Raw genomic sequence first — 10,000 nt, 5'->3', positions numbered from 1 at the left:
GTCTTCCGTTGGAATAGACACTATGGGATGAATAAAGGGAATTTTATTTTTATTTTTATTTAAATATATCAGCACCAAAAGGTGCAAAAAGTAAGTTATCCTTTGGAGGCATTAGGCATATGGAGCCTATGGAGCAGGAGTTTATCTCGTTATCTGTAGCGTAAAACAAACAATAGCAAATGCTTGTTATCCTTTGGACAGTACAATAGTTTATTGCAAAGTACGTTTCGCCCGATCTAACAGAACCAGCTACCCAAATTCTGCTGGCTGGACAAGGGGGGGGGGGGGGTCAGAAAAAATCGCGACTGCACCCTCAAACGCCTTGCTCATTTCCTTTCCTTTCTATATATATAGATATATCCTTGATATTTCGTGTCGTCAAGTGGTTCTCTTTGTTTAAAAAATTTTAATTGTTTTAGTTTTTTTTTCGTTCTCGTTTGTTTATATTTTTTCTTCTTGTTTTCATGTTTGGGGGGGGGGGGGGGGGGGCGGTTGCATGTTTTAAATATTTTTGTTTTCTTTTGTTTTGGTTTGGTTTTTCCCTATAATAAAATTTAGTATATAATTTGCTTCCAAATTTATATCTAGGAAAATGATATCACGAGGAGCCAACGAATATCCTCTCCTGTTTTATCCAATGTCAATGACTCGGGGTGAGTAGGTTTGCATTATGCGCGTGATTGAGATTTCAAATTTGACATCAATGCATTGCGCAAGGCGTGGATTATTCGATTTATTGCACCATCGCTTTATGGATTTATAATTTATATTCTTAATGAAAATTATGCTAATAGTGATAAGCCTGTTACCAGTAATCTAAAGCCGATTTGGGGATCTAGTTAGGCAATTATGACCTTTGTGATAAGATCAAAGATTGGTTGTAGAAAGACAAAACACTTTTTTTTTCATTTTGGCTAGAAAAGTTTTAACTATATTGATAGTTAACCAGTTAACTGCCGTACTCTAGAAAAACGAGTATTTAAATATATTTGAAGGACGAGTTTTCTGGCCAAATTGCTTAAAACGTGTCTTCTCAGAGCAGCGACCCCTCCCTCTCCCCCCACCCCTCTAATTTTTTAAAGTATATGACAAGTATGCCACTTTAAGAAGTCAGTCTGGCTGTAAGGCTTTTTGAAAAATTGATGACCATCTTTATCTGTTAAAAATATATGGCCAAATTTGATATTCTTTCTTTCTTGTTTTTTTCGTTTTTTGTTTTTTTTTCTGTTTGTTTTTTTTTTTTTTTGGGAGGGAGGGTTTTGTTTGTTTTGTTTTTTATTTAGTTATTTTGTGTGAGTGTGTGTGTGTATGTGTGTGTGTGTACAAAGCGTTTTGTCATAACAAGTGGGAAGATATCATCAAAACTGATCAGGAAAACTCATCTTATTATCCGTAATCGCTGGTTTTATCATTCGATTCAATGTGTGTCAATCTAATAAGCCTTCAGCATTGAATTAGTCGGGGTTGTTGTTCCTTTTGGGTTTCCCTTCACCAAATTCAATTAATACGAAAGCATATTATTATAACATTATTTGTTTCGTGAAATTTTGTCACTACTGATGTTTGTTTCATTTAGAAAGACGTAGCCGTTTTTTATTGTTTTTTTTTTTAATTTTATTGTTGTTGTTTTTTATTAATTCTGTTTCGTTTTCTTGTTATTCCTCTTCTTTAGGGAAGAGGTTGCATATTCGGTTTTGTAATTTGTTTGTTTGTTTTCTACTTTTTAAAAATAGTTTTGACTTATTTATTTTGTGTGTGTGTGTGTGGGGGGGGGGGGGGGTTGGGTTTTTGTGGCGTTTTTTTTTTTTTTGGTCATATATTCGGGTTTTTCTCTCGCGTTTCGTAAGCATGGTGTTGTTGTTTGTTTGTTTGTTTGTTTGTTTGTTTGTTGTTTTTTTTACTCATCTTATAAATATGTAGAAATATTAATGCTAACAAAACAGAAGACGAAAATCTTCATTAAATTATCAAGATACAATCTGGATCTCCTTACTTGTGTTGTCAGGGCTGTTAACTTTAGACAGTTTTATTTCACAAAAGATATTACCAAGACTTGTGCTCTATTCCATTATGTTTAAATTAAAAAATAATAATAATACAAAGAATCAGCTACGAAACTATTTCCATTTATCCGGCTTTTGATTTATCCAATTCTCTTACTGTGAATGAGTAATTTTATAATTATTTAGGTGAAGTCAACGGATACCTATCTACAGGTCTGATATCGTCATATGGTAATAGGCACATTGTTGTAATGGAAATACTCTCTACACAACGCAAAATATCGTCCATTACTTCAATGTTAAATCAAGCCCACAATTGCGTTCGGCTTTCAGACCTGCAAATGTGTGTACCTAGGGCGAATTTAAACAAAGGGAGAAATAACTACTTTATAAATGGCCAAGTTTTGATATCCCTCCAAAATGCTCACTTTCGTATGTCATATTATCCTCTATTGCGAATTAGCTTACAACTGACATTTCTTTTTATTGGGAACTTCACACTTCGGATAACCGGTAAAAAAATTGTAATTATCTTCCCCGGTGATTTAATAAAGATGAGGGACATTCTTTCTCCCCATCAACGTGTTTGGCGTTGTTTTGTGTCGTTTTTACGACACTCCAACGTCGCTTGTGGCCCCAGACAATGATGACATTATCACTAATTCCTATCGCTTTTAATGATGATACATAACACTCTCTTCACGTGAAACATTTACATATTTTACATGTAACCCTCGTAATTTGCGGTTTGGAGACAAAAGCATGCTGTAGGTCTGAAATTCCTGGGTAAAATTAATGTAGAACAGTCATTAGCCCATTGAAGCCGGGGTTAATCCCGATTTCTGTATCATGAAAAAGGAGAGGAGCTACTTCAGTCTAACTCATTTGTTTGAAAATATGGAAACGTAGTGTAGGCACAAATTAAAAAAAAAACTGGAGCATTTATATAAACGTGCTCATTGCGCTTTACAAGAGGTCCCTATCAACAGCAACACTTAACAAGCAGGACGGGACATGAAATGAGATAACTAGAACAGCAAGAAACAGGATCTGATTCCATAAAGCTATAAGGCTGCGGTATGTTGGGGGGGGGGGGGGGGAGACAAAAAGTGGGACAGCGTGACTCGACGGTACCGAGTTCGAATACCCGTCTCGCTGTGTGATCTTGAACAAGTCACCACGCCATAGCTCACTTTGCGGCGCTGCCCTGCGGCTGATGCCTGGGTTATTCCAGTCTTCCCTTGGAATAGATCCTAAAGGAAAAATGAATCAGTGATAAATAAAGGGGCTTTATTTTATTTACTTGGTGTGATCGTTTGAAATGCTATTTGTGTCCTTTGAAGTCACCAGTTTTACCAATTTCATCTAAAATCTGGTTAAAATAGCAAATTTTAAAAAAATGAATAGAATAAAGCTAATCAAATACTATCGATTGTATTTTCCAGAAGCCCTTTTATCTCAAAGAGGAGAGAACAGAGAAAAAAATATGAAAGAGTAAAGAATTAAAATAATAGGAGAAGGGGAAAAAAAACAATAAAAATCGCAATGAATACAAAAATTTACGAGTATGCAGATGACATTAATCGTTTTCTTTCCACCAAAACTCATTGGAATCTGGGGAAAATGAATATATTATAACAGCTATGAACGAAAAAAATGCCAAATGCTGTGTGTCTCTATGCGCCCTTTGTAACGCTGTGCGCCCAATTTAACGCTGTTCAGGCCTCAAGGTAAGGCAATATTTAACGTTACGTCTTGTGTGCCCGTCTCTCCCCTGGTGTTTTAATGGATCTCTCTGGAATTGGAATGTTGAAACATCAAGGTTTATTCCCGGGTTCTGGACGTTAAAAAGGCAGGACATCGTGTCCTAATGATCTGTGTGTGTGTCGGCCTGGGTGTTAAAACCGGCGCTTTTCCACGGTGATCGTGTTTTTATTTCTCTTAGAGAAGACAGTTAGTTAGGGGGTTTGAGAGTTGTGGCTTGTATGAGATGGGGGGGGGGGGGGGGGGGGGGGGGGGGGATGAGGGGTTTGGAAAACAGTGAATTTTAGGAAAGAATTTCTTGGAGAGATTTGGAACAAAGGGAGGAAAATTCACTTTAAGAGAGAAGAAGAAGAGGGGCCGGGGGGGGGGGGGGGGGGGGGGGGGGAGAGGAGGGATGGGTGTATAGACAGATAGATATGTACATAGATAGATAGGTAGATAGATAGAAATGCAGATACGTACATATATATATATATATATATATATATATATATATATATATATATATATAAACATTTGAAAGATAATTAAGATTGTTTGACTTCTACAACGTTGTTATCGAGCGTTGCTCTCATCATATATATATATATATATATATATATATATATATATATATATATATATATATATATATATATATATATATATTTATATATATATATATATATATATATATATATATATATATATACAAATAAGAGAGAGACAGAGAGAGAGAGACAGAGAGAGAAAGAGAGAGAGAGAGAGAGAGAGACAGAGAGAGAAAGAGAGAGAGAGAGAGAGAGAGACAGAGAGAGAAAGAGAGAGAGAGAGAGAGAGGGAGGGTTGGCGCGGGGGGGGGGGGGGGGGGGGAGAGAGAGACGGTAGGGGGAAAGAAAAAGCTTACAACGACATTTTTATAATTTTGAAAAATAAAATTCCAGACATTAAAAAGAAAAACGAAATCTTTTTTCTATTTTTTTTTCTTTAAATAAAATAAACTTGAGAGCGTCAGCCGATTCTCCATTACCATAAAAATTGGCACATGCAGCTGATATGATTTCAATATGCAAATGAGCTTGTCGGTATGGAATGTGGTGTAGCGGTGCGTGTGGTAAGGTCATTGGGTTATTGCCAGGGTTTGATGTCAGGGTCCTGGGCTGTGACAACGGATTTGCTTGTGTCTGGCAATCCCAGGTATGTGCCATTCTCCGATAAAACACATTTTAAAAATAAGTGAGCTTTTATATAGAGCAATATCCACTTAATGTGCTCAAAGCGCTTTACAAGGGGTCCCTGGCCAACAGCAACACTTAACATTTAGGAAGGGACATGACGCCTGTTAGGGGACATTACAATTTTTCGGACAGAGACAACGCTTTTAACGGCCAGGTACTCATTTTACACCTGAGTACGGTGAGAGAATGTGAGTAAAGAGCCTTTTCCAAGGACTCAACTATGCGCTGAGCGAGGCTCGAACCCAGAACCTTCCGATCCGAAAGCGAGTATCATACCACTAGACCACATAGCCGCACATTGCCTTCATTTTCTCGAGAATTCATACTTCAAAACTCGATTGATTTAAAATGATGCCCCCCCTTTTGGTGTTTGAGGTTTGAGGGTGTTTGACAAGGTGACCATCGTCTAAATGGATGGATATATTATTATGTGCGGGGATGTGGCCTTGTGGTATGACACTTGGCTTCGGATTGGAAGGTCCAGGGTTCGAGCGGCGGCGCATAGTTGAGTCCTTTGAAAAGGCTCTTTACTCCTATTCTGTCACCGTCTTCGGGTGTAAAATGAGTACCAAGCCACTAACAGCGTGCGTTGTCTGTCCGCAAAAAAAAAAAAAAAATCAAAAACAAAAACTATCGCCTAACAGTAAGCATGTCTCGTCCTGCATGTTAAGTGTCTGGTTTGCTAGAGACACCTTGTAAAGCGCTTTGAGCATTTTAGTAGATAGTGCACTATTTGAATGTTCAATTTTTTTATATGATCGAAGTAAAAGTTTTCTGGCCAAATTTTTTTAAAGCGTTATGTCAGAGGACGACAAGACCGTATTATGTGGGAAGATCGGATTTGGCCCTTAATCTTGTATTTCAGATAGAACGCTGAGTTGCACATAATGTCATTTAATTTGAGATTCGTTTTCCTTTATTAAGCGCATATAGCTAAAAGGCAGTCTTTCACAGATTCCACGGGCATTGAGTCCTGAGGCCAACGTGAACACGGAGGTTATTTTGTTCCGATTTCTGTAACGTGACACGGATACTTGCTCATCATCTCTGGCGATAGCTCAGTCAGTAGACCAAATGCTTCGCTCGCCGCACCCTTGGAAAAGGCTCTTTACTCACGATCTCTCACCGTACTCAGATGTAATATGAGTACTGGCCGTTAACAGCGTTATCTCTGTTGGAAAAAAAATGCAATATCACCTATCAGGCGCCATGTCTCGTTCTACTTGTTACGTGTTGCTGGAGGTCAGGGACCTAAAGCGCTTTGAGTACGTTTAGTGGATATTGCGCTCTATAAAAACGTTTTTAAAAAGAAATTATAATCTACCTATCTATCTATCTATCTATCTATCTATCTATCTATCTATCTATCTATCTATCTATCTATCTATCTATCGATCTATCGATCTATCTATCGATCTATCTATCTATCTATCTATCGATCTATCTATCTATCTATCTATGTCTTTATATATATATATATATATATATATATATATATATATGTATATATATCTGTGTTTGTGTGTCCTTTCCCCTCCCTCAGTCTCTCTCTCTCTCTCTCTCTCTCTCTCTCTCTCTCTCTCTCTCTCTCTCTCTCTCTCTCTCTTCCCTTTATCTCTGTTTTATTAGGGCGCTAGTCTATCGCAAATTACTTTCTGTCAAATCTGATAGACTCAGATCCCTAATCTCTGCAGACAGAAGGGGTTAGAAAAAAAAATGAAATTCTTCATATCTTTCCCTTTGATGAATTGCTTAAAGTCAGGTGTCAGGCTACCTGATGTGCTTGTGAAATAATGTCACGTAAAGCCATAACGAGAAAGTTCTTTTGGTGCCTTGCAATACGTTTGGCGCCTTGGTAAGTTTGACAAGTACAGACAGGCATATTGAAACAGAAAATCCTCATTATAATTTTGTACAGTGGATAATATTATATATACTGACATATAGATATAATGAAGTTGACGTCACTCTGGTCTTTATTATTGTTTTTTGCCATCCACGTTTATGAGTAATTCTCACTAAACTGTATTATCCAGAACAATAAAAGTCCATGAATACACACATTTTTGTGTGTTGGTCCGTTATACTTCCGGATGGCAATGTTGGAGCTTCTTACTTGAGCTTTTATATAGTGCAATATCCACTAAACGTGCTCAAAGCGCTTTACAAGGTGTCCCTGGCCAACAGCAACCCATAACATTTAGAACGGGACATGACGCCTGTTAGGCGATATTACAAATTTTTGTTTGGACAAAGACAACGCTGTTAACGGCCAGGTACTCGTTTTACACCTGAGTACGGTGAGAGAATGTGAGTAAAGAGCCTTCTCCAAGGACTCAACTATGCGCCGAACGCGAGGCTCGAACTCACGACCTTCCGATCCGAAAGCGAGTGTCATACCACTAGACCACATAGCCGCTTCTTAGCCAAGCGCATACTATCTGTAGATTAAAAATAATCCATAACACAAAAATCGGGGGTCTCGTGATAGCGCACTCACTTTACACGCAAAGGGAATGGTATCGATCCGGAGATTATTTTTTTTTTTCTGACACAGTGCCCAACCATTGGAAAGGGAGACGGGGGGGGGGGGGGGGTCTGGTTGATTTGATGGAAAGTACTTTGCGACAGACTAGCGTCTTATCTGAATGGTAGCAAGCAATTTGCTATTGTCCATGTAGCGCCATATAGAAAGCGGGATGGACTCCGGCACGATGGGTCATATTCTCTATGTATTCATCTCTTCCTTTCTCTCTCTCTCTCTCTCTCTCTCTCTCTCTCTCTCTCTCTCTCTCTCTCTCTATATATATATATATATATATATATATATATATATATATATATCTCACCCCCTCTCTATCTCTCCCCCCCCCCCTCTCTCTCTCTCTCTCTCTATCTATCTATCTATCTATCTATCTATCTATCTCTCTATCTCTATCTCTCATCTCTTTCTCCTTTTTCTTGTTTTCTCTGTCCTGGCTTTTTTCTCCATGTAGGTGGCTGGATGTGTCGTGTATTCCATTCCAAAAATATTCTGAACACGTTGTTTATTAACTCTGTCAGCGGCCAGCACCACTTTGAGCCGATTACAATCTCGGAGTGATCTCCCCTTTGTTTATTTCCATACGGTGTGAGGTAGTACGGGGTGCCTAAAGGTTAGAGTGCTCAACTCGAGATTAATAGGTCCCAGGTTTGTCTCAACTGTTCCCCAGGCGCAGACTGAGTGTATTTGTTTTGATTGGGTGGTTAGTTTGATAGTGTCGTGTATTGTGTTTCATCCACAAGGAATGCATCCATGAAAGACGACAGAATTCTTCACGGATTGCCACCGAAATGTCACTCACGTATACATACAAAGGGAATGAATTAATATTATAAAATAAAAAAGCGAAGTAAACTTTCAATGAAACCAGGTATAATATGATAATTATAGCTGGGTTTGGTCAACATATTTTATCATCACCATCACCATCATCATCATCATCATCATCATCGTCGTCGTCGTCGTCGTCGCAGATTTATGTATAGTTGTGCACGTGCTTTATCGTCGTTGGCATCTCAATCGTTGTTGTTGCAACTTGTCGTTGTTTTCGATGTTGATGATGATGATGATGATGATGATGATGATGATGATCTTTTCTGCTTATATTGTTGCATTTTTAATCCGTCCTTTAGCGGACCATAAGACACATTCTGGTCACTAATATTTTGAAAGGTCGTTGTGACTTAATCGAGAAACAAATAAAATAAAATAAATTACAATATTCCCTTTATTCATCCCATAGGGGAAATGTGTCTCTAGGATCTATTCCAAAGGAAGACTGGAATAACCCAGGCGTCAGCCGCAGTGCAGCGCCGCAAATTGAGCTAGGGCGAAGTGACTTGCTCAAGGTCACACAGTGCAGCGGCGGGTGGTCGAAATCGGTACCTTTCGGGCACGAAGCAAATACCGTACCACTGAGCCACGCTGGCCCCTACAAAACGATCACTTTCCATTTTTTTTTAATATAAAAAAGTGAGCTTTATATAGCGCAATATAAATTAAATGTGCTCTAAGTGCTTTACAATGGGTCCCTGGTCAACAGTAACATTTAACATGTAGGACGGGACATGACGCCTGTTAGCGAAATTACAATTTTTCGGACAAAGACAACGCTGTTAACGGACAGGTACTGATTTTACACCTGAGTACGGTGAGAGAATGTGAGTAAAGAGCCTTTTACAAGGACTATGCGCCGACCGGGTCTCGAACCCAGGACCTTCCGATCCGAAAGCGAGTGTCATACCACTAGACGACATAGCCGCACTAATTGGGATTTATTTATAGTTTTTTTTTTTCTTAAAAACCCAAAATAATGGATCAAATCCGGGTAGATAGACAATGAGTTAATGGATAGCTGAGTAGGTAAATTGTTTTTGTTTTAATTACACAGGGTCTTAATGACACGAAGATAATGTGAGATAGAGAGACCGTGCGCGGAGGTATAAAGGTTATGTGTGGGTAATATGTTGACTCAACAGGCACCGACCAAGGATTTGCTCGGCTGTGGGGGGCTGGTTTGTCGTGGCGATACAAATACTGAGCTATCCGCCAGTGATGTTTGCATCAAATGTTTGATCATGGCGAACGCAGTGGTGGAAGGCAAAGAGAAAGTAAACAATTTGTTGTTTGGGCGCCCGCTATGGAACGCAGGCAATGTTGGCTTGTGATGGTGGTGGATGGATATGATGATTGTGATGATGATGATGATGATGATGATGATGATGATGATGATGATGATGATGATGATGATGATGAGGATGGTGAGGATAGTCGTCGAGGTTGTCAATGTATTTGGAGTGTATGTGTCATTGTTTCGTTGGCGTTTGATCTGCTGGTTACCATCGCCATGCATTTAGAAATGGTACCGACTATGTGGTCTTGTGGTATGACACTCGTTTTCGGATCGGAAGGTTCTTGGTTCGAACCTCGCCTGGAACATAGTTGAGTCCTTGGAAAAGACTCTTTACTCACAT

The 10,000-nt window shown here is 38.9% G+C and overlaps 1 protein-coding gene across 3 annotated transcripts in view; it reads left to right on the top strand.

Annotated features, from left to right (window-relative positions):
• Window positions 1-10,000, top strand: part of LOC144980981 (glypican-5-like) — a 196,215-nt gene that overhangs the window by 144,681 nt on the left and 41,534 nt on the right. The gene's annotated exons all lie outside the window — the stretch shown is intronic.

Source organism: Berghia stephanieae, chromosome 10, assembly GCF_034508935.2.
Source record: "Berghia stephanieae isolate SIO BIC M18660-M18661 chromosome 10, UCSD_Bste_1.3, whole genome shotgun sequence".
NCBI classification, from domain to species: domain Eukaryota; kingdom Metazoa; phylum Mollusca; class Gastropoda; order Nudibranchia; family Aeolidiidae; genus Berghia; species Berghia stephanieae.
Note: the sequence above shows the minus strand (reverse complement) of the source record. Positions and strands in the feature narration are given on the sequence as shown.